The 27730-nt window shown below is 39.8% G+C and overlaps 1 protein-coding gene across 1 annotated transcript in view; it reads right to left on the minus strand.

Annotated features, from left to right (window-relative positions):
• Znf438 (zinc finger protein 438) overlaps positions 1-27730 on the minus strand; it is a 150230-nt gene that overhangs the window by 98700 nt on the left and 23800 nt on the right. The window contains exons 2-3 of the mRNA XM_034509668.2: positions 16359-16436; positions 13196-13281 (exon numbers count right to left, since the gene is read on the minus strand). The gene's annotated coding sequence lies outside the window, so the exon portion shown is untranslated. The remainder of the gene's footprint in view (positions 1-13195; positions 13282-16358; positions 16437-27730) is intronic.

Consider the following 27730-nt stretch of genomic DNA (forward strand, 5'->3'; position numbering starts at 1 on the left):
TCTTAAACTATAGCTGGCCATTGTTGAGTTAGTTAAACTGAGCCTGTAAATCATTCCAATAAATTCCATATATGTGTGTGTGAATTATATATATTCCACATATTCTATGACTGAAATCTGATTAACATATTTGTACATCTTTTTGTTGTGGTAAATCTCTGACCCAAATAAGTCCGGTCAATGAAAACACAACTCAATACTTATGATTATAAACTGTAAGCCTAGATTGGGCAGATTTACCATTGCACTACTATATTCCCCAGCTATGAGATCCCTTATAACTTGCAGTTTTTCTAAGCCATGTTCTTCTCCTCCTCCTCCGTTGTCCTTCCACCTCTGGCTCCTCCATAGCTCCTCAGTAGCCTCTCTCTCTCCTGTAGACTTCCTCTTCTGACTCCACCTCTTCCGACTCCTCTTCTTCCAACTCCTCCTCTTCCGACTCCTCCCCTAAGCCTTTTTCTCCACCTCCCCGTCTACTGCCCAATCACTGGCCTTTATTTTACAAATTCAATTGGATAGAAGGTTCACAATATTCACTCCTCCTCTGCAGCCCTTCCCAGGAGTAGAACTACCATCAAAACACGAGGCTGGGGCTATCCACAACATCTTTTATGTAAGTCTCTTCCCCTCATCATGACTTGATTTTCTGGACAGATCCTTTGGTACAAGACTGAATAAAATGGTAATATCAAAAATTAGTTATTTATGCATACAACTCATTTTAATTTCATCGGGATTATGGGCAAATAAGGCCTTTTGGGTCTGACTATTTCTACCAGAAATATAGCAATACCATTTTGTTTGAGTTTTAAATACTGAAATGTTAATCCAGGAAGCATAGAAGAATAGATAATACAAAGGGAAAGTAGTAACATGCAGATGAAGAGTACAATATGGTATTGCTATTAAGGTAGAATTAAAAACTATGATATTAACCTGCCTATATGTCTTCTTCCCCTGGCATAGTGTTAAAGCTGTCACTAGAAAGTGGCTAACTAGACACTACATTATAAGCCCTCTCTTTAGTACCAGATGCAACCCTGTGAATGGTTCTCGCCAAAAAATATTTCAGTGAAGTGTCTGGATATCAATCTCCAAGTAGAGGATTGTCAGGCACAGAGGAGCTTTCTTGGTTTTCCCTAGGTGCTGGAAAGCCGAAAGGCCCATTGTTGTAGGTCACCATTAACCAGGAATGCCCTAATACAGTTTTACTAGCAGTAAATGAATGAGTGTAGTACACCTAAATTGGGTTTAAGCTCTTGTATACTTTGGAGGCTATTTATTACAGCAACTAATGATACCAAAACCCAAAACATAAAAAAAAAAACCATAGTATCTTAGTTAGGGTTTTACCGCTGTTAACAGACACCATGACCAAGGCAACTCTTATAAGGACAACATTTAATTGGGGCTGCCTTGCTGGCTCAGAGTTTCAGGCCATTATTATCAAGTTGGGAACATGGCAGCATACGGGCAGGTATGAAGAGAAGGTGCTGAGAGTTTTACATCTTCACCTGAAGGCTGCTAGCAGAATATTTACTTCCAGGCAGCTAGGATGAGGGTCTTTAAGCCCACACCCACAGTGACACACCTACTTCAACAAGACCATACCTCCAAATAGTGCCACTCCCTGGGCCAAGTAAATTCAAACTGTGACAATATCTTTCAAGAGCTGCTGATATGGACAAATGAATGGCAACTAATCAAATAGCCAGAGATGGACAGAGTGAAGAAGACAGAAATGTGTACATCACAGAGCATGTTTTCAAACACTACCTGCCAAGGTAATTCATGGTATCACTGAAAACGTGCTGCCAAAATCCTTTGAAAGTGGAGCTCAGCAGAATAAAGCACATATCCCCTAACATCCGCATAAGCATGATCCTAGAATACAATAGGCAGGAAGAACCTTCTAGAAAACAGAACTGAGTCCCAGAGAACAGCAAACAAAGAAGTTCCTCTTAAAGGAGAGAACTGGAGTTTGATCAAGGATGTTTCATCAAGCTTCCCACCATCCATGCTCTGTGTATTATCTGGTTCTAATCCCAAAAATCCCCTCAGCTTCAAGAGATTAAACACAAACTTGTAATTTGACAACTGGCCCGATGCAGTGAACTATGGTCCCTGCATATAAAATTACTTTGCAGAAAATAAACCTGAAGTGATCTCCTGTAACAATCACTAAACGGACAGCCAGGAGGCCCTGCTTCTTTTCGGCCCTCGTCACTGGCTGCAAGGACACAGATAATTGAGTCTTCTTAGGACTTTAGCTCCTTCATTTATAAAATGAGTAAGATGGATACTTGTAGTTCTAGATTCTAATTTAAAAACATTAATATCACAGAGCCAAAAGAAAACTACAAAATAATCTATAAAATGTCAGAACCTGGGAACCCATGTTAGAGCAACTGGTTAGTCTGGGTTCTCAGCAAATCCAGCTCAGCAGAATTTAAAAAACAAAAAATTGACAAGAAAACATCCTGACAGTCTGTCATTACTTTTCTGTATTGTCTCTCTATAGTATAGTAAGAAATTAACTCTTTTCAATCAGTCAAAGATGTCTGCTTTCTATTTCATGAAGCTGAGACATGATTCCTAAGAGGGAACCAGCTGCAGTGCACTTCAAAATCTCAATACTCCTACAGCATTAACAGACCACTTAAACCGAAAAGTCCTAAAATCTAGAATTTTATTCCAATTTTAAATCTGAAAGAATCACATTAATGTAATTTATTAGTTACATAGTCAAAAATCACATTAACTGAATCCTAATAGTATTAAGTAACTGAACTTTGAGAAAAAACTATTAATTTCAACCTTCTTTAATCTTCAGAAAAAAGTAACTTTTGGGAGTCTTATCACCAGTAAAATTTAAGAAAAAAAGCCAATATTATAAAGACATGTTGTTAAAATAATTATCCAGCTACTCCTGTGAAGACACCATATCCTGAGCCATCACAGAAAAACCACTGCACTCAGCACAATGAGTAAGAACCCTCCTGCACAACCCTAAGCCCCAGAACTACAATTGAGAGCCTGGGGCACTCAGGACCCATCAGCCACCCAAATCCTGCCCCTCCAGAATACCACTCCCCTTCCCGCCCCCCCTTGGTCTTTTTTGGCTAGGGCAGACACCTAGCTGGTCTGCTCCCATAAAGATACCATATCCTGAGCCATCCTAGAGGAACCACTGCACTCAGTAGCAGAGAAACAACTGTACTTAGAGACACAAAATTTTAGGATCCCAGAGACAGCCTGAGTCCCAGGAGCTCAGGATCACAGGATCACAGAGACATCTGGACTCTGAGGAGTTCTGACACAGCAAGATAACTGGAAAGACAGGCTCCAGTCAGAGACAGTGAGTGCAGGTTGCACTAGCGTTAACCAGATGACAAAAGGTAAGCACAAGAACATAAGCAACAGAAACCAAAGTTACCTGGCATCATCAGAAATCAGTTCTCCCACCAGAGCAAGTCCTGCACACCCCATCATACTGGAAAAACAGGATTCTGATTTAAAATCACTTCTCATGATGATGATAGAGGAGTTTAAGAAGGACATGAATAACTCCCTTAAAGAAATATAGGAGAACACAAGTAAACAGGTAGAAGCCCTTAAGGAGGAAACACAAAAATCCCTTAAACAATTGCAAGAAAACACAACCAAACAGGTGAAGAAACTAAACAAAACCATCCAGGATCTAAAAATAGAAGTAGAAAAAATATACAAATCTCAAAGGGAGACTACCCTGGAGATAGAAAACTTAGGAAAGAGATCAGGAGTCATTGATGCAAGTATCACCAACAGAATACAAGAGATAGAAGAGAGAATCTCATGTGCAGAAGATACCATGGAAAACATTGACACAACTGTCAAAGAAAATGCAAAATGCAAAAAACTCCTAACCCAAAACATCCAGGAAATCCAGGACACAATGAGAAGACCAAACCTAAGGATAATAGGTATAGATGAGAGTGAAGACTCTCAAAGGGCCAGTAACATCTTCAACAAAATTATAGAGGAAAACTTCCCTAACCTAAAAAAAAAGAGATACCCATGAACATACAAGAAGCCTACAGAACTCCAAATAGACTAGATCAGAAAAGAAATTCCTCCCGTCACATAATAATCAAAACATCAAATGCACAAAACAAAGAAAAAATACTAAAAGCATTAATGGAAAAAGGTAAAGTAACATATAAAGGCAGACCTATAAAAATTATACCAGACTTCTCACCAGAGACTTTAAAAGCCAGAGGATCCTGGACTAATGTCATACAGACCCTAAGAGAACACAAATGCCAGCCCAGACTACTATACCTAGCAAAACAGTCAATCACTATAGACGGAGAAACCAAGATACTCCATGACAAAAGCAAAGTCACACATCTTCCCACAAATCCAGCACTACAAAGGATAATAGATGGAAAACTCCAACAGAAGTAGGAAAACTACAACCTAGAAAACACAAGAAAGTAATCTTCCAACAAACCCAAAAGAAAATAGCTAAACAAACATAATTCCACCTGTAATAACAAAAATAGAAGGAAGCAACAATCATTTTTCCTTAATATCTCTTTATATCAATGAACTCAATTCTCCAATAAAAAGACGTAGACTATCAGACTGGATATGAAAAAAAGGCCCCAGAATTTTGCAGCATATAGGAAACAAACCTCTGTGAAAAAGACAGACACTACATCAGAGTAAAAGAATAGAAAACAATCTTCCAAGCAAATGGTCCCAAGAAACAAGCTGGAATAGTAATTCTAATATAAAATAAAATCGATTTTCAACCAAAAGTAATCAAAAAAGATAGGGAAGGATAGTTCATACCCATCAAAGGAAAAATATACCAAGATGAACTCTCAATTCTGAACATCTATGCTCCAAATGCAAGGGCATCCATGTTCATATATAAAGCTCAAAGCATACATTGCATGTAACACAATAATAGTGGGGGATTTCAACACTCCACTCTCAGGAATAGACAGAACATGGAAACAGGAACTAAACAGAGACACAACAGTGAAAATAACACAAGTTATGAACCAAATGGATTTAACAAATATCTATAGAACATTTCATCCTAAAACAAAAGAATATACCTATTTCTCAGCACCTCATGTAACCTTCTCCAAAACAGACCATATAACTGGTCAAAAACAGGCCTCAATATATACAAAAAGATTGTAATAATCCCTTGCATCCTGTCAGATCACTACAAACTAAGGCTGAACTTCAATAATAACAAAAACAATGGAAAGCCCATATACACATGGAAATTGAACAACGCTCTACTCAATGATGACTTGGTCAAGAAAGAAATAAAGAAATTAAAGACTTTTTAGAATTTAATGAAATTGAGGACACATTATACCAAAACTTGTGGGACTCCATGAAAACAGTGCTAAGAGGAAAACTCATAGTTCTAAGAGCCTACAAAAAGAAACTGGAGAGAGCATACACTAACAACTTGACAGCACAGCTGAAAGCTCTAGAACAAAAAGAAGCAAATACACCCAAGAGAAGTAGATGGTAGGAAATAATCAAACTCAGGGCTGAAATCAACCAAGTAAAAACAAAAAGAACCATACAAAGTATCAACAAAACCAAGAGCTGGTTCTTAGAGAAAATCAACAAGATAGATAAACCCTTAGCCAGACTAACCAGAGGGCAGAGAGATAGTATCCAAATTAATAAAGTCAGAACTGAAAAGGGAGACATAATAACAGAAACTGAGGAAATTAAGGAAATCATCAGATCTTACTACAAAAGCCTACACTCAATAAAACTGGAAAAACTGGATGAAATGGACAATTTTCTAGACAGATACCGGGTACCAAAGTTAAATCAGAAGCAGATAAACCATCTAAACAGTCCCATAATCCCTAAAGAAATAGCAGCAGTCATTAACAGTCTCACCACCAAAAAAAAAAAAAAAAAAAAAAGCAAGCCCAGGACCAGATGGTTTTAGTGCAGAATTCTATCAGACCTTCAAGGAGACCTAATACCAATTCTCTTCAAACTATTCCACAGAATAGAAGCAGAAGGAGCACTACCTAAATCGTTCTCTAAAGCCACAGTTACACTCATAACTAAACCACACAAAGACACAACAAAGAAAGAAAACTTCAGACCAATCTCCCTTATGAATATCGATGCAAAACTACTCAATAAAATTCTCAAAAACGGAATCCAAGAACACATCAAAACAATCATCCATCATGATCAAGTAGGCTTTATCCCAGGAATGCAGGGATGGTTCAATATATGGAAATCCATCAACGAAATCCACTATATAAACAAACTCAAAGAAAAAAAAACCACATGATCATCTCACTAGATGCTGAGAAAGCATTTGACAAAATTCAACACCCCATCATGGTAAAAGTCTTGGAAAGATCAGGAATTCAAGGCCCATACCTAAACATAGTAAAAGCAATATACTGCAAGCCAGTAGCCAATATCAAACTAAAAATGGAGAGGAACTTGAAGCAATCCCACTAAAATCAGGGACTAGACAAGGCTGTCCACGCTCTCCCTACCTATTCAATACAGTACTGGAAGTCCTAGCCAGAGCAATTAGACAACAAAAGTAAGTCAAAGGGATCCAAATAGGAAAGGAAGAAGTCAAAATTTCACTATTTGCAGATGATATGATAGTATACTTAAGACCCTCAAAACTTCCACCAGAGAACTCCTAAACCTTAAGATAAACAACTTCAGCAAAGTGGCTGGATATAAAATCAATTCAAACAAATCAGTAGCCTTCCTCTACTCAAAGGATAAACAGGCTGAGAAAGAAATTAGAGAAAGGACACCCTTCACAATAGTCACAAATAATATAAAATATCTTGGAGTGAATCTACCCAAGCAAGTGAAAGATCTGTATGACAAGAACTTCAAGTCTCTGAAGAAAGAAACTCAAGAAGATCTCAGAAGATGGATAGATCTCCCATGCTCATGGGTTGGTAGGATTAATATAGTAAAAATAGCCATCTTGCCAAAAGCAATCTACAGATTTAATGCAATCCCCATCAAAATTCCAACTGAATTCTCCATACAGATAGAAAAGTAATTTGCAAATTGATTTGGAATAACAAAAAATCCAGCATAGCTAGAACTATTCTCAACAATTAAAGAACTCCTGGGGGAATCACCATCCCTGACCTCAAGTTATACTAGAGAGCAATAGTGATTAAAAACTGCATAGTATTGGTACAGAGACAGGCAGGATGATCAATGGAATAGAATTGAAAACCCAGAAATGAGCCCACACACCTATAGTCACTTGATCTTTGACAAAGGAGCTAAAACTGTCCAGTGGAAAAAGGACAGCATTTTCAACAAATGGTGCTGGTTCAACTGGAGGTCAGCATGTAGAAGAATGCGATTCAATACATTCTTATCTCCTTGTACAAAGCTCAAGTCCAAGTGGAAAAAGGACTTTCACATAAAACCAGATACACTGAAACTAGGGAAAGACCCTGGGCACAGGAAAAAAGTTCCTGAACAGAACACCAATGGTTTATGCTCTAAGATCAAGAATTGACAAATGGGACCTCATAAAATTGCAAATCTTCTGTAAGGCAAAAACCACTGTTAATAGGACAAAATGGCAACCAACAGATTGGGAAAAGATCTTTACCAATCCTACATCTGATAGAGGGCTAATATCCAATATATACAAAGAACTCAAGAAATTAGACTCCAGACAACCAAATAACCCTATTAAAAATGGGGTACAGAGCTAAACAAAGAATTCTCAGCTGAGAAAACCCAAATGGCTGAGAAGCACCTAAAGAAATGTTCAACATCCTTAGTCATCAGGAAAATGCAAATCAAAACAACTCTGAGATTCCACCTCACACCAGTCAGAACTGCTAAGATCAAAAATTCAGGTGACAGTAGATGCTGGTGAGGATGTGGAGAAAGAGGAACACTCCTCCACTGTTACTGGGATTGTAAACTGGTACAACCACTCTGGAAATCAGTCTGGTGGTTCCTCAGAAATTGGACATAGCATTACCTGAGGACCCAGCTATACCACTTCTGGGCATATACCCAGAAGATGCTCCAACATATAACAAGGACATACACTCCACTATGCTCACAGCAGCCTTATTTATAATAGCCAGAAGCTGGAAAGAACCCAGATGTCCCTCAACAGAGGAATGGATACACAAAATGTGGTACATATACACAATTGAGTATTTACTCAGCTATTACAAACAATAAATTCATGAAATTCTTAGGTAAATGGATGGAACTAGAAAATGTCATCCTATAGGAGGAGCTAAGGTGGGAGGAGTAAAGAGGGGAAGAGGAGGAGAAAGGAGAGGAAGAAGAGAAGAGGAGGAGCTAAGGGGAGACTGATAAAGAGAGAGGGGAAATGGGGGCTGATGTTCGCTTGTCTGTAGCAGTCAAAGGCAGTTGGTATATCTAGGTTGGGTATTGGGTTACACCTCTGATTGTAAGGGTATCTTGTTATTGATCATTACTAAATATATAAGCCTTTGGATAATCTAAGCATTAGAGTCTCATCTGTATTGCCTTTGGATAATCTAAGCATTGGAGTCTCATCTGTACTGAGCTAGTGTGGTTGGCGGGATAGTCTGGCCCAGTTTTGCAGAGACAGTGTAGAAGACTGGCAGAGCCATCTCCCACGCTGGCATCTTGTGGGTCGCAAGGCTGGTGTCTCTAGCTGGCCATTTCTAGTTGTGGCGCAGATGTGGCCTCATGGCCTTGGAACATGGCGTCAGATCTAGGCGAGAGGCTGCAGCCTAAACAGTCTGCTTGACTGGTGGCTGCATTTTTAAATAATTACTACAACATCATCCTGAGTGAGGTAACCCAATGACAAAAGAACATGCATGGTATGCACTCTCTGAAAAGTAGATATTAGCCCAAAGGCTTGCAATACCCAAGATACAACTCACAGTCCACATGAAGCTCATGAAGAAAAAAAGACCAAAGTGTGGGTGCTTCAGTCCTTCTTAGAAGAAGTACAAACTACTCATGGGAGGAAATATGGAAACAAAACGTAGGACAGAAACTGAAGGAGTGGTCATCTGGAGACTGTCCCACCTGGAACACAGGGTCTTGTAGACCTCACTTAAGAGATGAGTACCCTCAGGGCTTCACTCAGAATGAATGAGAACCGTCAACCTCAGGAAGTAGGGTGAAAGGACTCTCTAGAATGTATCAGAGACCTGGGAGGTGAGAGACTCTCAGAACTCAAAGGGAGGGACCTTAGATGAAATGCCCAACAGTGAAGAGAAAGAACTTGTAGAGTCTACCTCCAGTAGAAAGACAGGGCATCAAGTGAAGGGATGGGGTTGACATCCCACAGTCAAAAACTCTGACCCAGAATTGTTCCTGTCTAAAAGAACTTCAAGGACAAAAACGGATAAGAGACTGAGGGAAAGGAGTTCCAGTGACTGGCCCATCTCAAGCGGAGCCATCTCAAGGTGTGGCTCCAAGGACTGACACTATTACTGATGTTATAGCGTACTTACAGACAGAAGCCTAGCATGGATGTCTTCTGAGAGTCCCAACAAGCAGCTGACTGAGACAGATGTAGATACTGACAACCAACCAATAGACAGAAGCTGGTGACCCCTATGGTTGAATTAGGGAAATGTTGGAAGTTGTAGAGGAGGCTGATCCCATAGGAAGACTAGCAGTCTCAACTAACCTGAATCCCCAAGATCTTTCAGACACTGAGCTACCAACCAGGCAGCATACACAAGCTGGTCTGAGGCCCTTAACAAATATACAGCAGAGGACTGCCTGATCTGACCTTAGTGAGAAAAGATGCACCTAACCTTCAAGAGACTTGAGGCCCCATGAGCTGGGGAGGTCTGGTGGGGTGGGGGTGAGGTGGAGACATCTTCTTTAAGACTAGGGTCGGAGGAATGGGATGAGGAACTGACAGAGGGCAGACTAGAAAGGGGGATAATGACTGGAATGTTTAAAAAAAGATTAAAGATGAAAGAGAGAGAGAGAGAGAGAGAGAGAGAGAGAGAGAGAGAGAGAGGAGAACCCAAGCTTTCCTACTTCAAATCCCTGTCATTTATTTGTTCTTATTCAGAATCCTCTGTGTGTAACACTACAGGGGTGTCTGTGTGTGTGTGTGTGTGTGTGCGTGTGTATGTATGTATGAAACATGTTTCTAACAGAGAGAATCACTTGGTCCTACCATACATTTCTACTATCTCCACACCTGTCTAGTTTTCTGTAGTTCAAATTTTCTAGGGAAGAAAGTTCCTTGGTCCCTTCTATGCTGTGAAATTCAGCATGGTTCGTAGTCACTGGGGAATGAACATGAGACAGTCTGTCTTACTAGTGTATGTACTTCCCAGGTGGCATTGACTAGTCAAAGAATCATATATAGGACACAGAGGCAGACTGAAGGAAATATGGCCTGCTATCTTTCTGTTTATGTTGCTAAATTCAAAGAATGACAATATTGAACAGTTAGTGGAAACAGTATTAACTAAAATGCCTGTCTGAAAATTATAAACCAACCAACAGAGCTGCAAGAGTCCAGATGCAATCATTTGTGTTCCTGGCTTCAACCACATATGAAGCCAGACGTACTTGTGGAAACCAAAGTTATATGAACCACTGAGTTCCCTTTATTTTCAAAGGCAGCTTAAACTAGCCCAGTACCCAATTAGAGACTGAATCTTAATCAGGTACAGGTTTTGTGTAAGTCTCTGGCATGACCTCGACATGTCTCAGGATCACTACCATTCCATTTTTAACAGTCCTTACAATTTAATGGGTACCCCAAATTTCTCACCTCTTTCATGTATACTTGAAAGGAGCAGGAATGGATTAGAATAGCTGTAACTATCTTTCAGTGTGTTCTATCCTGTAAACCACTAAAGTTTCCCAAAAATCTAAAAACATTTTTGAAAGCAATTTTGTGAAAACATTTACAAAAAGGTGACTTTGTTCTAAATCTTCAAATTACAGGCACAGTAGTTCAGAGACTGAGGCTATCACCTCTAGTCCAGTATATCATACTGCTACTTAGAACCTTACTATCCTCATTGGCAAGGAGCAGGTACCGGAATTTAGACCTAGCTAATATGGCATGGGTGCTAAAGGTTGCTTCTGACAAATGGCAAGAAATATTCAGTGCACTATCAGGATATGCTCTGATCAGGGAGGTGGTAAAAGCATAGCAATGTATTCTGGTTCACTAATGCTGGGAACATGCAATATTAACCAACACTAGTTTGGGAAAGGTCGTAACATTAATGAAAATAAAATTCCATAAAAATCTATAAAGATTATCTTATTTTTCTCTGTGTGTGTGTATGTGTGTACACATGGGCAGACTGTCCATGTTCATGTGTGTGTGCACATGTGTTTGTGCAGCAGGATAGCACAGGTCAACGTCAGATGCTGTTCCTTAGGAGCTGTCTATCTTCTTTTGTTGTTGTTGCTGTTGTTTGTGAGATACGATATCTCGATGCTCAATGAACCTCAGTCTTGCCAATCAGGCTAGACTGGCCTGTCCATAAGCACAGGGATTTCCCCATCTCCCCTGTCCTAAGGTTCTCATGCTTGCAGAGCAAGTACCACACTGACTGAGCTGTTTCCCCAGGATCTCAAATCATCTTAATGTATGCTTTCATTTGAGTTTTTCCCTCTATTTTTGTTTGGTTTTGGTCATTTATTTTTCTGCTTGAATTAAAATTCTTTGAAACTGCTATGGCTTTTCCTACCTACCTGTGAAGTCATAGTGACTCATTAGCTTATTATTCTCATAACACCCAAGTTGGTCAATACAAATACAATATAGTACAAATTTTATAGGATGACAGATAGGATTTAAAGAAGTTTAATAGAACTTGCTCAAGCTTGTTAGTGACAGAAGTAAAGCCTGTGCTCAACTCTCTAGATTCTAAGTTAGTCCCTTATACTGTATTCCCTTATAAGTAAAATCAAAAGGTAATAAGAGCAGGCTATTCAGACAGACTAACCTCCAACCAAAACTAGTTTCTGCTGTTGCCTTGACTTTGTTTCCTTGATTGTAAACCTGAGTTCTATGACAAAACCCATAGAAAGACTGCACAGAATGGGCCCTGGATAAACACCCTGCTGCTTCTCCTCCCTCTCTATCAGGTGCCAGTAAGTCAACTGTCAAGTGAAAACCTAAATATCTATTACAGAAGTAACTCAAAAGTATAGCAATATTGATGAAACATAAATAACCTCATTGTTAACAGTCAAAAAGCTCACAGTAGCTCATGTGGAGGCAGAGGCTGATGCTGGGTGTCTTCCTTGATCAGTTTCCACCTGCTCACTGAGGAAGGATCTTGCTCTTGGACCTACATTCTCTGTTTGGTACCATCTAGCTAGCTAGCTTGCTTGAGAATCCCCTTTTTCTACCTCCCACACACTGGGATTACAAGAGGTCCACATTTACTTGGTTGCTGGGGATCCAAACTCAGGTCCTCATGCTCCCCAGGGAAGCACCTATCCACTAAATCACTTCATTAGCACCCATGTTGAACCTTTATAAAGTAGGGGGAATCACATCAAAACTTCATGCCTTGGACTTACTCTCAGCTGTTCACGGTCTCCAAGGTAAACAGTAAAAAACAAAGAGCCCAGAAACATTCTACCATAGGACAGTCTGGGGAACACTGAACATAAAGCAGCTAGGAAGCCAGCACAAGAGTCAATTCTAGATTTGCTAAGGATCTAAGAAACCTGAACTTCTGGCTCCTGTAAGAATCTACTCTTCTGGCTCTCGTATACTCTTGCACAAGGATGGACTCAAGGTGTTTGTAACGGACATAAGCAGGTGATTGGTAATGTGAAAGCAAGAGGATGCACTAAACACAGACATGTGCAGGGAGGGAGTGTATACATGAGGAGGATAGGTGTCACAGTTGAGAAGCAAATATAGATCTGTCACCAGAAAAGTAACTGATTACCCAATTTAACTAACTAAAAAACATTAAAATGTATAGTATGACTTAGAACACTGCTTCAAATGTCAACTTAATGCTGGAGAACAGTATGCCAACAACTACTTACACATGTAACTCTGACTCCTGAAGTGATTCTGCAGGACTAAGGTTGTGTTACTGCATATGTGGAAGGTTATTAAATGCTTTATAATAATTATGTTAAAGGTCATATTCCTCATATACATAACCTCACTTACTATTATGAGTTAGACAAGTACATGAGCAGACAATGGTCTCCTTCCATTAAATGCAAACTGGCCAAATTACTGCTGAAGTTGCCAGGCTGTAAGAGAAAAGAGATCAAATTAACGAGGGTGAGGCTGTATAATCAGTTTATAAAACAAATTGTACTGGGATCAAGGGTGATATCACCAACTCTCATATATCCAAGTATACTTTCCAGTGTGACTCCTCTCCTTTTCTCAGACCATCACAAAGTCTAAATCAAGCCTTTTCTTATTTCTCTTTCATTCAGATGTACTTGAATAATCAACTGATTTTGGTAAACTCCAACTTGATCATGCCATCCGCATGATCAAGAAACCTCTGAGTGGTAATCCCCACTGCCAGAGGGACAAAGACCCACCTCCTTGGCAGGGATCGCCTAAGTTTGGCCAGTACTTCAAATCTAGGCATCTTCTACCTTAGCTGAATATCAAAACCATTAGGGAGCTTTAAAAGCTAAATAGGTTGATAGCCCAGGACCCAGAAATTCTATTTATCAGTTCTCAGGTAAGATTCTGAGACTGGGAGCTTTAAGAAACCTGGGTGACACTCATGAACTGCCAAGACTGAAGCACTTAAGCTATTTTCCCAATTATTCTCCCCAACATAAGCTAACTCTTCTGTCCCAGACAGCAGTGGCAACTTGCTTATCTCTATTCAGGCTGACTATCCTCTTAGACTATTTCTTCCCTAACTCTCCTTACAGCTCCCCCACTCCTCTGAACCCCAGTGGCCCCCACCACTGCCTTTAGAGACACGGGAAGCACAATGGGATTGCCATTCTGAGCATCCTAACTCCTCTCATTTCCTCTGTAAAGTCTTTCATGGCAATGGCACTGTTTCACTAAGGGTGCTTCTTTAACACCTCGAGCCTTGGATTGCAGGATCCAGGGGAAGGTAAACTTTCTCTAGCATCTTTTGTTCACACTCCCTAGCCTCTAGCTTTGACAACAGTATTAAGCATAAATCAGGTACTCATGTGTGTAACACTTAATGATCAGTGAATAAATTAAATTCTCTTAAATTTATGAAGTGATTTTTCTTACAGTCTGACAACCTAAGCTGTCAACCTTGAGATTGTTTATGCACACAGTGACATGTTTTTCACTAGAAGCATCATTATATCAATGTAGAAATGATAATCACTTGTTCACAAAGAGTGACGTGATGTCAAATATAAGGGTGATAGCTATTAATGTGTTTTCCCTATAGATAGAATGATTCCCATGTTTATGTATTTCCATGCATATGTATTATGCTGTGCAGATGAGCAGAAAGGGATAGTGAAACAGCTCTTCATCTCTCTACACCTGCTTCAAACGGCCCTCTCATGTAAATGGACAGCTGAGCCCATCCTAATCACTGTGGGGAGGACCAGAGAGCCAGAGTACTTCTAGCTCAGTTCAGAGCAGTGGTTCTCAACCTTCCTAATGCTGTGACCCTTTATATAGGTTATGCTGACTCCCAACCATAAAGTTATTTCATTATTACTTCATAACTATAATTTTGCTATTATGAATCATAATGCCTACTATATATGATGTATGATATGCAACTTCTGTGAAAGGGTTGTTCAATACCCCTCAAAGGAGTATTGACCCACAGGTTGAGAACACTGGTTTAGAGTGTCATGAGCCTATAGGTCAGTGTCTATGACAAAGTCTCCAAGTTGCACTAAAGGGAGAGTAGCAGAATGACTACCAGAGCTCCAGCTCAACCCATGAAGTTCTGACCCTTGAACCTTTGAGACACAGAGGTACAGCTTCTCCACAGAACAGCACAGCACATGGTAGTTGCCTGGAGTTAGAGCAGTGCTGCTGACAGGTCCTCTGTGTGTGTGTGTGTGTGTGTGTGTGTGTGTGTGTGTGTGTGTGTATGCATGTGTGTGTGTGCACGCGCACGTGTATGTGTGTGTGAGTGTATATATGTGTGTGTGAGTGTATGTGCGTGTGTGTATGTGGGGGGGTACACGTGTGTGTGCGCGTGCGTGTGTGTGTGTGTGTGTGTGTGTGAAATGGCCTTTGCATTCCAAACAACAGATTAGACATGAATTTCTGGGTTCATAAATAAAGAGTATTTCTAAGGTTGGGGATGACTATACCTACACAGTATTTTCCTAAGCAAAGGTAGCAGCCAGGAGAACATAATAAAAATAACTAGTTGTCATGAACATGGGTCAGCATCCATGAGAATGAACACCAAAGAGCAAGATGGAAAAAGCCAAGGACATCCTTAGTTTGCTAAGCAAGTATTATTAGACACTATTAAAGGCTATGTTAAATGTTGTGGAAGACAAATATTAGACAATATCTTTGAGTTGTAACCTTATAACCTAGGATGGGGGACAGCAAATACAAATAACAAAAAGCTACATTGTAAAACACAGGAATTAAAAAAAAAAAAATTAGATACAGGCAACAGAGAAAGCAAGAAGAAAGATCCAGTGCTTCCAACTGGAAGCTGAAACTTCATGGTTGTAAATGATATGGTAGTTTGAATAAGAATGCCCCCCTCCCCAAAGCTCATGTATTTCAACACTCAGTCCCCAGTTGTTTGGGGGAGTCTAGGAGTGTGGTCTTGCTGGAGGAAGTATGTCATGGTTGGGGGGGGGGGGGAGCTTTGAGGTTTCAAAGCTTCACACCATTTTCAGTATGCTCATGCGCTCACTCTCGATTTCTTTCCCACTCCCTCTGATTCATGCTTGTGGTTCAAGGTGTGAACTCTCAGCTTCCTGTTCCAGCCTCCATGCTTGCCTACTGCGACCACCTTGCTGTCATGGACTCTAACCCTCTGGAACCATAAGCCAAAGTAAACTCTTTCTTGCATAAGTTGTCTTCATTATGATGTTTTACCACAACAAATATTGATACACATGAGACTTAAGACAGAGGAAACAGCAAGCTTGGTTTAGCAAAAACCACCACAGAAATCACAAGAGCACAGGTATCTTGTAATTTTTTTAAAAAAAATAGCATGACAGATTTAAGAAGTTATTGATGCACCATTTCCCAAGAAGGATTTCATATACAAGAGAAGAAGGTACTTTGAGAAACTTGAAAGTCACAAAGTGGCAAAGGTGTCAGTCACCTTTATGCTTTGCTTTTAAGTCAGTCTTGAGCTGGGGCTAAGACTTACGTGAAGTAACTTGATTTAGCAAATGTCTTTTAACTTCTAAAACTTCCATACTGGATGATGCATGACACCCATCTTTATCTGAAAGCAAATGTAATAGAAGTGTTAAAACGGAAAGAATTGATAGGTAGCTTACAGAAACTAATTAGATGATTGCACCTGAAAAGCAATAAAGATTATATGAAGTACTATAAAACTGCCATCTTTTATACTAGGCATCCAAAGAACCTAAAATAAAACCCTAAGCCAATGCTCACAGGCTTTTAAAGGTGAGATATATAACAGTCCCATTCATCTGTTAACTTCAGAATAATAAAACTTTGAGAAAAATGTTACTTAACATTTAAGCCTGGTTTTTTAAAAAGTATTTAAAATGTACACGAGATCTGAACTCTAGTTACTATCCTGGTGAACATGGAAATACCACACTGACTATTAGTTCCTGTTTTCAAGAAACTCATAAACCTCCAGAGGAGACAAGTAAGAAAAAAATCTCATTGAGGTAGGTCCATTGAGTGCTGCAAATAATACAAGACTCCCTGAGACTTTAGAGTTGATTACTATGAATAAGTGTAGGAAGGCTCTTCATTCTGAGAAGATGACAGAGATGGACACTGGGAGGCTGATAGGATGTTAAGCAGGAGAAGTTTGGTTTGGGATTGTATTAGATTTAAGTAGTAAATTTTTTATTAAGGAATTAGATACTAGATTCAGCACATGAGGGTTCTGTTTATACCTACAGTAAGCCAAAAAAGTTTTCAGCAGGAATCATTCAAGTTTATATTTTAAAAGCATGGCTATTGGGCTGGAGAAAATTGCTCAGAAGGTAAGAAAATGTACTGCATATGCAAGCTTAGATCCCAGGACTCATGTAAGAGGCTGGACAAGTGCATATCTGTGTGCCTATAGCCTGGGTTTGTTGGCTGCTCCAGATTCAATAAGAGACCCTGTCTCAAAGGAACAAGGTGGAGAGTGATAGCATAGAACACTTGATGTCTCCTTCTGGCCTCCACACATAGGCACACAGGCACTCACATGCAACACCCTACATTTACATGCATACATAAACACGCACTCTCTAAATGAATGTTATTATTTATGTAATGGAATACACCTGAGATGCTGTGAGAGGATTCCATAGGCAGGGAATCTCTTCTGATACTGCAGTAGTCAAGGTGAGAAGAAATTGACATAGATGCAATAGAAGTAAACTGTTAAAAACAACTCACTTAAAATGTTCTTCAGAGTGGGAACTAGATTAGTGACCCCATCAATCACCCCAGACAAACAACTGGAACCACCACCAACTTTGTCACACAGTGACAAACACAGGTAATCTCGGCTGTAACAGACTTTCTTTCTAATCTGAGGCATTAACCTTAAGGAAGCTGTTCTAGAACACCAGAGCCCAGTCTGTGACCAGCAAATACCCACAATCATCCCCTTGAAAGGTCAACTTCAGAATGGTCTCTGTGACTGCTCACTGCTCTGAGTCAGTGTTTGTTCATCTTATAAATAGTTTATCTGAGGAGGGGATTCCACAAGGAAAGAAAAGCAAAAGAATGGGGTGCCCTGCTCTGTCTCCTCCTCATGGAAGAAAGCAGTCTGAGATTAACTCAATGGTCACTTGTAATCTTAGAAAAAAATTTCAGGAAGGCAGTGAAAAATATTAGAACATCCATGAACTGGGATATTTAGAAGAAAGAAGTAGAATTACTAAACCATATCATGTGTAGTTATAATTATCCCTTAAAATATTTTCTTAGGACAGATACAAATTAAAAACTTATTAAGCTAAATTTAAAATTATTTTTGGTTATATAATACCAAATGATCAGTCCTGAAAACATACTGAGCAAGTTATATTTAGAAATATATATATTATATTATTATATATTATATTATATATAATATATATTATATATATATATATATATATGCAGGTAACAATTAATTTAAAAGAGGCTATAAGAACACACATGTATCCACTCACTGATGAGTGGATATTAGCCCAAAAGCTCAGAATACATCCAAGATACAATTCACAGACCATATGAAGCTCAAGAAGAAGGAAGACCAAAATATGGATGCTTCAGTGCTTCTTAGAAGGAAGAACAAAATACTCATAGAAGAAAGAGAGGAGAGGGAGAAGAAAAGGGGGGCATGATCAGGTATGGGAGGAGACAAGGATGATACACAGAGGGTCAGGAATTTGAAAAGAGGTATATAGCAACAGGGGATGGGGAACTGGGAGTAGATAAAACAAAGTCCCAGATGCCAGGAAAGCAAGAAGCTCCCAGGACCTAACAGGGATAAGATTAGCTGAAATGCCCAACAAAGGGGAGGAAGAACCTATAAAGACCATATCCAGAGGTTGGGCAAGGCCCCTGGTTGGGGGATGGGGCCACCCACTCATCTCCAAGTTTTTTACCCAGAATGGTTCCTGTCTAAAGGAAATACGGGACAAAGTATGGAGCAGAGACTGAAGGAAAGGCCATCCAGAGACTGTCCCACCTGGGGATCCATCCCATATACAGACATCAAACCCAGACACCAAACCCAGACACTATTGTGGATGCCAAAAAGTGCCTGCTGACAGAAGCCTGTTATAGCTCTCTCCTAAGAGGCTCCACCAGAGCCTGACAAATAGAGTCGGATGCTTGCAGCCAACTATTAGACTGAGCATGGGGACTCCAATGGAGGAGTTAGGGAAAGGACTGAAGGAGCTGAAGGGGTTTGCAACCTCATAGAAAGAACAACAATATCAACCAACCAGATTCCCCAGAGCTCCCAGGGAATAAACCACCAACCAATGAGTACACATGGAGGAACCCATGGCTCCAGCCACATATGTAGCAAAGGATGGTCTTGTCTGGCATCAATAGGAGGAGAGGCCCTTGGTCCTGTGAAGGCCTGATGCCCCAGTATAGGGGAATGTCAGGGTGGGGAGGTGGGAGTGGGTGGGTGGGTAGGGGGAACACCCTCACAGAAGCAGGGGGTGGGGGATGGGATGGTGGTGGAAACTGGGAAAGGGGATAACATTTGAAATATAAATAAAGAAAATATCCAATAAAAAAAAGAGGCTATGACTTTGAAAAGAGCAAGGAGGGGTCAATAGGAGGGTTTAGAGAAAGAAAAGAGAAAAATGATGTAATTATATTATACTCTCAAAGAAAAAAAATAACTTAAAAAGAAAAAGGGCATAATTCTCTTAAGAGTTTATACCAGTTCTATTAACTGCTCAGGGCTCAGCAAATGCTTCTCTCAGCCTAAAACAGAGAAGCTTCCTTTCGCAATGAATGGCAGTGAGTGTGAAGATGCATAAGTATGCTGAGAAAGTGACTGTTGATATTTAGCTCCAAACAGAATGCCAAGACTCAGGGAATAGCTAGGAAGAAGGGACAGAAAGAATGTAAGAACCGAATGATGGGGAGGAGGGCTGTGAGATGCTATCTGGTAGGCACAACACAGACAATGTAATCATGATGTCACAGCAGCTTCAGCCAACTGCAATGCGCCTGCACAAGGCAGGGCCTTAATAGTCAGTTGGAGCCCTATTCTCCCTGATGAATTATTGATTATTGATGGATTCAGGAAGAAGAGTAGCAGTTGTCTTCAGTTGTCTACGCACTAGCGGGCCTACCATATTCCAATGAACAGCTCAGCTCATACCTCTTATGATGGCTAGTCTTGGTTACCAACTTGACTACATCTAGAATTTATTAAAGCCCAAATAGTTGGGCACACCTATAAAGGAAGTTTTCTTAATTAAATCATTTGAAATAGGAAGACCCTCTTCTAATTTGGAGCTTTGAGGTCGGAAGATACACTTACAATCCAGATCTCTTGAGGTGAGATCCATCTACCTTTACTTTGGACCATACTTTCTGCTAGCAGCCTATATAACGAACATGGTAGAAGGAAGCGTGCCCTCTTTGCCTGCTTGCTAGCAAGTCTATTCTTTCACTGGTATTAGAGCCTACTTCTCTGGAATTATGGCATATACTGAAGCCTAGCTGAGATATGCAGATTCCTAGACTAAACAATTACTGGATTTTTGAACCTTCCATTGGTAGATGGCTGTTGTTGGACTAGCTGGATTACAACTTGTAAGACATTCTAATGAATCCCGTGTGTGTGTGTGTGTGTGTGTGTGTGTGTGTGTGTTGTGTAATTCTGTAAGTTCTGCTCAATTAAAGAACCCTGACTAATACTGACCTATAACACAACTGATCCCAGTTAAACTCAGTGAGTCACAAAGCAAAACAATATGAATGGCAGAAAGGTACTCAAAGAGAGAGGTGAAGGACTTAAGGGGATTTAGACAGGCTGAAAGATGACAGTAATCATAATATACTATATGCATGTATGATTTTTGTCAAACAACAAATTTAGTAAGTTATATAAGAACAAACAAACAAACAAAAATTCCCAAATGATCTGACAGTGACCAGCATTAACATATTCCCTTGGGAATGGCTGTAGATTTGTCTCTCCTGGCTCTACCCTGAAGGAGTACCTGCTGGATTTCAACCACAGTAATGGGTGGGCAGACACAGACACAGTAAGACACAACTCCCATACTGTCTGATGAATGTCCAAGTAGGGAAGAGCACAGAATATTGACAGCAGTCACAAAGTTACATGAATAGGATACCAGGGTACCATAGCATGAGATAGGAACTTTGTCTATTAGATTTCCTTTATTGAATATGACAAAATGATTTCTAAAACAGTCCTTTATAAATTTTGGCATTTTCTAAATAAAGTGAATTTACAGATGACAGAGAGCAGGCTAATATTCATGAAAGTTTTAAGTTATCTTTTAAGTAAGTGAAACTTTTTGTTTGTTTTTGTTTTTAAGGTTAGAACAAAATCCACCAACCCACCAACTAACTAACCAATCAAACCAAAAAAAATCAACCAACCAAATAACAACAACAAAAAAAACCCAAAACCCAAACCAAAAACCCTATCTTCTACTACCTCAACCTACCCCTCTGTTCCCCTGGAGATAACTTTTATTTATATGAATACATTGCTGCTGTCTTCAGACACACCAGAAGAGGGTATCAGATCCCATTACAGACGGTTGTGAGCTACCATGTGGTTGCTGGGAATTGAACTCAGGACCTCTGTAAGAGCAGTCAATGCTCTTAACCCCTGAGCCATCTCTCTAGACCCTGGAGAGAACTTTTAACATGCGTGGTTAACTGCTTATTAATATAAGAGTAATATGGCAACAGGCTTCAATGACACTGTGTGCATATGCATACATGTGCAGTGTGCACAAATATGCAGTATGTATAAGACTTCAAATCCAACAATACAGGAGATTTTAATAAGAGTTTTTAAAGAGGAAAGGGCAGAAATTAGAAAGGTAGAGTAGGTGTGTCCAAGCTCAAATACAGGAAATACAAATGTACACTGTGATTACTCTCAAATTCCCTAAAATTAGTTAACAAACTCTTTAATTGTGTAATACCAAGTAATATCCTGAAAAACTCCAGATTTTTACAAAACAGTATGGAAAGATGGTTCACATCTCACTGGCAGCAACACATGCAGTTGGACAGTGGGGATATCCAGATGCAAGCACAGGCCATGTGACCTCATCCCTGGCAGCCGACCTAGAAACCAAAGCTGCAGATTGTCCAAGTGTGTCTTCAGTGCTGAGAGCCCAGTGTGGTTTCTGTCCTGCTTTTCCTGTGACCACGTAACAAAAACATCCATTTGCAAAGTCTGATGCTAAAATTAAATACACTAGGTATCGAGGGTCTCAAGAGAAAAAAACTAATTTCGTTTTACAAAACCAAAAAGTAGAACTAAATATTTTGTGAGACTAATATAATAATTGCTTCATTATAAAAGAACTTTTCAGAAGTGAAAAAATTCCTAGGAAATTATATTTATAATGACTTCAGCACACACATATGCAAAAATAGTGAATTTGGAAATATTTCTTTTTCTGTTCAAGTTCAAACCAAGACTTCACTCCACTGTGTGCAGTTGATCTTACCAGTGAGGTTAGATGCGCCTTTCTGTACTCACAAATGTTAACTTTTCAATATTTCTTCCTAGTTTTTCATTGAAATGTTTGACTGGGAAGGAGACAGTGAGCTGAACCAATTGTATGGGTAGCTAAAGAAAGCTGTTGTATGTCCTGGGCAGAGGCTTCTCTGCATTCCACTGCAAGGGAACAAAGAGCATGCAGCTGAGAGGAGAAAAGTGTCCACTGGACAGGGAGCAGGGAGCAGCTACTGCTGCATAGCAATGGCCTCCCACTTCTGTAAATCCAAACCACAACTGTTTGTTTCATGTCTATTCCCACTTCCTCTACAAATCTTTCACCACTCTCTAATCTCAGCTCAAATGACTTCCCTAGCCTCATCCTCGCACTTGGCACATAATCAGACCTGATTTACTTTAGGTTAGTTACCTCTGGACTGGATCAGTTACTGAAAGGTCTAAGGAACCTAGGGAACCAACAGTGGGAAGTACAATGCTCACATTAGCATTCAGACAATAGGTGCTGATTTACTGGTATTGCTATTCAATGTTTTCCCTAGAAACAGTCCTTGGGAGAAATTTATGCTTTCTATTGTGAAAATGGTGAATTTGCTCATAGCCTGGGCAACATTCGTAGGTTGTATGTGAAGTGATAGAGCAGTATCTTGACTAGGCAAGTGAGATACAGACCACCTAAAAATTGGGGGTACAGAGTGTTGGGATGGAATTAATTGTTTCATGGCAAAAGGATTCTGAGCAATATCTACCAGTTGAGGCTAACAGAAATGGTGAGGGCAACACATTTAGAAACATACATAAGCATGCACTTATGAATCAAGAATCTACAAACAGCAATTTATAGTACCATTCAAGAGGTTTTTACTCATATCTATTATCTAACAGGCTTCACATTACATCAAAGAACTGAAGACAAATGAAAAACACTAAACATCCTTACTGACTCCCAAAAGATGCAAACATAGTAAATCTAAGAACTCAGCCAGTCTTCTCCACACAAAACTGCACTTCTGTCCTCAAGTCCTTAGGTTCCAGGATGGTGAAAGAGAATGAAGACCTGCTATAAGTAGTGGGAGCCAGTATGACAAGAGAGCTCTGTCCTAGTCACAGAATGTCACAGGTGCTTGCTCTCCTGTAGACACATTTAGACTTCATGGCATTACACTTCTTCTAAAGTAAAAGTTAGAAAGGCAAAGATAGCAAACATGTTGCCAACCATAAAAGGCATGTATTTAAAATATGGAATCAAACTGGGCTGCTGTATACTTTTAAAACTAGAGAAAAAGTAGGGAGCACATATTCTTCTCAACTGTCAAAAAATTAGGAGTGTTGCCAATTTGCATCTGATGCAACTTCAGATGACTGACTGAATAACTGGCTAACTCGAAATGTGCTCCTTCAGAATTGAAACCCATTTCTCTAGAGTGGTTTTAAGAGTTAGAATATCAAATTTAAAAGACAACATGTTTGCATTCAGACATAAAATCACTAGATCAGGATCAGCAGAATGAAATCCCTACAGAGTTAATTTGACAACAAACACAGTTGTTAGATACTAGTTTTAAAACTAGTATGTTACTATTCTGTTATTTAAGTCAAAGAGTTCCTTCTGGGACTGCAAAGCAGGGAGCATGGCCTATCTCACAGAGAAAGCAATTGCTATTCTTGAAACAGGAGGTTGTTCGCCTACACAATCACCTGGGACAAACTTGGCCAGTGCAAGCAGGCCAGAAGGTTAAAGGAGCCTGGGAACATTTAACATCGTGAAGGAATTACAGCTCAGGAAGATCAGAGGGAGCTGCACAGGAAATGTGAACAGTAACCCTTTCATAGCTTTGAGCCTCTTCCTACAGCCTGTGATAAATGGAGTCCTACTGTCTGAACATATACAAGCAGAGCAGAGCAGACAGGAAAGAGGAGGCATTTTATCCATACGTATCAGAGCAGAGCATAAATCTACAATGAGTTGACGACATGTCTGTTCTAGAAAACAGACATGGGCCTTTAATTGTAACTACCACATATGTGCTGTATCACTGCCTTTATCCAAGAGAAATTCGAAGAAGAGTGGGTGGGGAGGAAGGATGGGAGAGCTGGCAGGCTCCTCACAAGTGGGGAAACATGGAACCTGAAAGCTGACCAACAAATAGGTTTCCACCCTGGCTGAAAGTTAAATATCTTGTTCCCAGTAAGTCTTTGGGGGAAGCATTCTTTCTATAATAAATAATATGCTAGCAAATCAGACATTTTTATTCCATCCTTTATATACACTTACGTAAAAGTTTCTTCAATATTCTAAGCCAGCTTGACAATCCAACTGATTATAAACTGTTTTAAAGAGTAGCTTAACTAAAAAAGTCGAAACATTCTCTATAATTTGGTAAAGAAGATGTGGCCCAGCAGGTCTTAGATAGCTTTACAAGGTTCTCACTGGGATCTCTTCTTAGTGTAGCTGCTCTCAGCAAAGAGGAACTGCTCAGTTTACAGGAACAGGCGCAACAAAATGACTCAAATTGACAATAACATGCACAAACACACACATTCTTCAGATAGTGAGGTCAGCAAAACAGAAAAAAAAAAGCTACTCCGCAGACCTTCTGAAAGAAGATAGCACTTTTACTATTGGCTTAACTTTAGGATAGATAATCTGCTAAGAAAAGCAGGCAAACTAAACCTGACAATGAATATGGACACGGCAAACCAAACCACAAAGGAGTATGGAAACAACTAGCCATAAGAGTGAGAGTAAAATCAAAAGAGTTTATCCATAGCAAAGTGCCTTCTGCAAGGCTCACAGAGGTTTTTCTTATATCCATACTTCTTCACACTATGAATGGCACAATGAGATTCAAAGTAGCAAGTGAGATGCAGGTTTCTTGGGTGCTTTAAACAACTGCCAATTTCTTTAGTACCAGCTCTCAGACATGTAATGTCAAGAGCACAGCCAAGCCAAGGGGAGCTCATCCTTTCTGGGATGCTGATCCTTAAAATGTGGACCCTGAGCTGCACACATGCAACCCGATAAAGCTCCATCTGCAGTGGGAACAGGCCTGTTCTCCAGATGCTGACACTCACCACCGCTTTAGTGCATGTGCTGATCTATTATCACAAAACCCACCTGTCATTCTTGACTATTACTAGAGATTTTAAAACAAGTTAATAATTATAACCAAAAGAAAACAAAAACAAGACAACTGGACTTTTCCAGTGTTCTATCACAACAGATTTACTGATACACTTCAATAGACAGTAATTTGTTTTAAGATCGTGAAGAGTAAGCATCAAGAGGCTAGTCACTGGAACTTACACACCCTCTCCTCCTGTTGAGTGCTACTGTGAATGGTTCTAACTATCAGCCAGAAGAAACTCTAGTAGCAAAGCATGAAAGCAAGCAGGTCCAGTCCTCTCATGGGGCTATCAGCAGCAAAGGCACTTCAGAAGGCCTTGACAAGTTACGGCAATGGGCAGGCAAGAATGTTACCAGTTACTGGCACTGTTGCATAGCACTTAGTGATGATCCATGTAATCTCAACCTGGTCATGCATGAACTAAATGTTACTATCACATAGTTACACAGTTTAACAAGGCTTTTTCAAAGCCTGTTGTTGACAACTAGCCCACTCACTGACAGTCCTTATCATGGAATATTGAAATAAACTCAACCAAACTACCCCAAACCAGTTACAGAAAAGCATTTCCCTCCTTAGCCTTCCTAATACCACACCCTCCCAACAGTTCCTGTAACCATTCTGAGTTCCCACCACAGGCCCTCCTCACACCAGTGTAACTAAGGCCCAAAACAAAAGACACCTTTCAGAGGCAAACTTCTTTCACACTGGTCTTATATTTCCTACAACTGTCTCCAAAATAAAGATATAATCACAGGCATAGGCTTCTAAACTACTATCTGCTGAGGAATTGTACAGGGTTGTACTCCTCCCCAGATAGCATGCTGCCACTTCATTCCTGAATCCCAGCCTTTCTATCTCCAGCCTCTGGCCCAGAGTACACTGGACTACATGGATCTGACAAAGGCCATATATGGTCCACAAGAAACAAGAAGCTCTCGTCTTACCAAAGTCTAAAAGGTGTTCCTTCAAACAAGAACAACAACAACAAACCTAAATGTTTTAGTTGCAAAGCTTCAGGTGTTACAATGGCAATGTACAGGAAGATGAAAGTGGAATTATACCACATCTCAAGGTTTTTATGCAGATTATGAGATTAAACTCTATGAAGAATGCTAAATATCCTGCACTAGTACATAGGGACCACACAAGAGATGCCAAATGCTACTAATGATATCAAGAGTAGGAAAATTCAAACAGAAATGGTCATATTAAAATAAAGCATCAACTGATGTAGTCTGTTCTCCTATAACCACTTATATAAAACCAAAATTGCTGTTCCACAGGGGTGTGTGTGTGTGTGTGTGTGTGTGTGTGTGTGCATGCATGTGCATGGGTGCACGGCATGTACATGCATGCATACAAATATTTCTATGATTTGGGAGAATAAATGGCAAAATGATCTCTGGGAAGATGGAAGGGACGTGGTCAAAGAAAACTTTGGTTTCATCTAGAATGCTTTAAAAAATACCTTGCTAAATGAAGTATCTTTTAAATTGTTGATTTCATTATTAGTCTCAATTTTACATTTATAAAAGTATATTTGTGGTTGATGGGGTCTCAGTTTCTAAAATGCCAGTGTCTTCTTGAGTAGTGCCATTCACAGTTATACACAATGCTCTCAGGAATCTTTCTAATGGCCTCCCAAATGCTGTATTAACAATATCCACTTATACCAAGAGGCCCATCCCCACAAGTTTATGAAGTTTAAAATCCACTGAACACATTTAATCAAGGAAAAGGGAGGATTTCAAAGCCCAGGAAAACATGAATCAACATAGTTCTATATAAAAAGATTACCCTTTCCCTTTACATTGTATACATGTTTACATTTAATAAACCATACAGAGAAAGTCAAATCTTTGATTCTTTATAAAATGGCCAAAGAATACCTATTTAAAACCATCCTGACAATTTCAATGTCTTGAAGGTTGCTGTAATGAAAACCCTCTTCTAGGCTCTTCCTAACTTCTCAGCTTGGCTGGATCATATTGGTATTAGTAGAGCTTTTTAAAAGTCTAACTCTCTTCTTAGTCCCAGGCCATAACTGACTTTTTCATCCCATTCCCTTTTCCTTCAGATGATCTAGATTTAGGTTCATAAAGTAGGGACAAAGCAGGTCACCAAAGCACACTCCGTAAGAGCAGCCAGTAGGGGGCCTCCTAGGGCTCAGGCATGGACATAAGCCACATCCTCTGACAGGCCTAGCCTGAACAAATA

The sequence above is a fragment of the Arvicanthis niloticus genome, chromosome 8 (genome assembly GCF_011762505.2).
Source record: "Arvicanthis niloticus isolate mArvNil1 chromosome 8, mArvNil1.pat.X, whole genome shotgun sequence".
NCBI lineage: Eukaryota > Metazoa > Chordata > Mammalia > Rodentia > Muridae > Arvicanthis > Arvicanthis niloticus.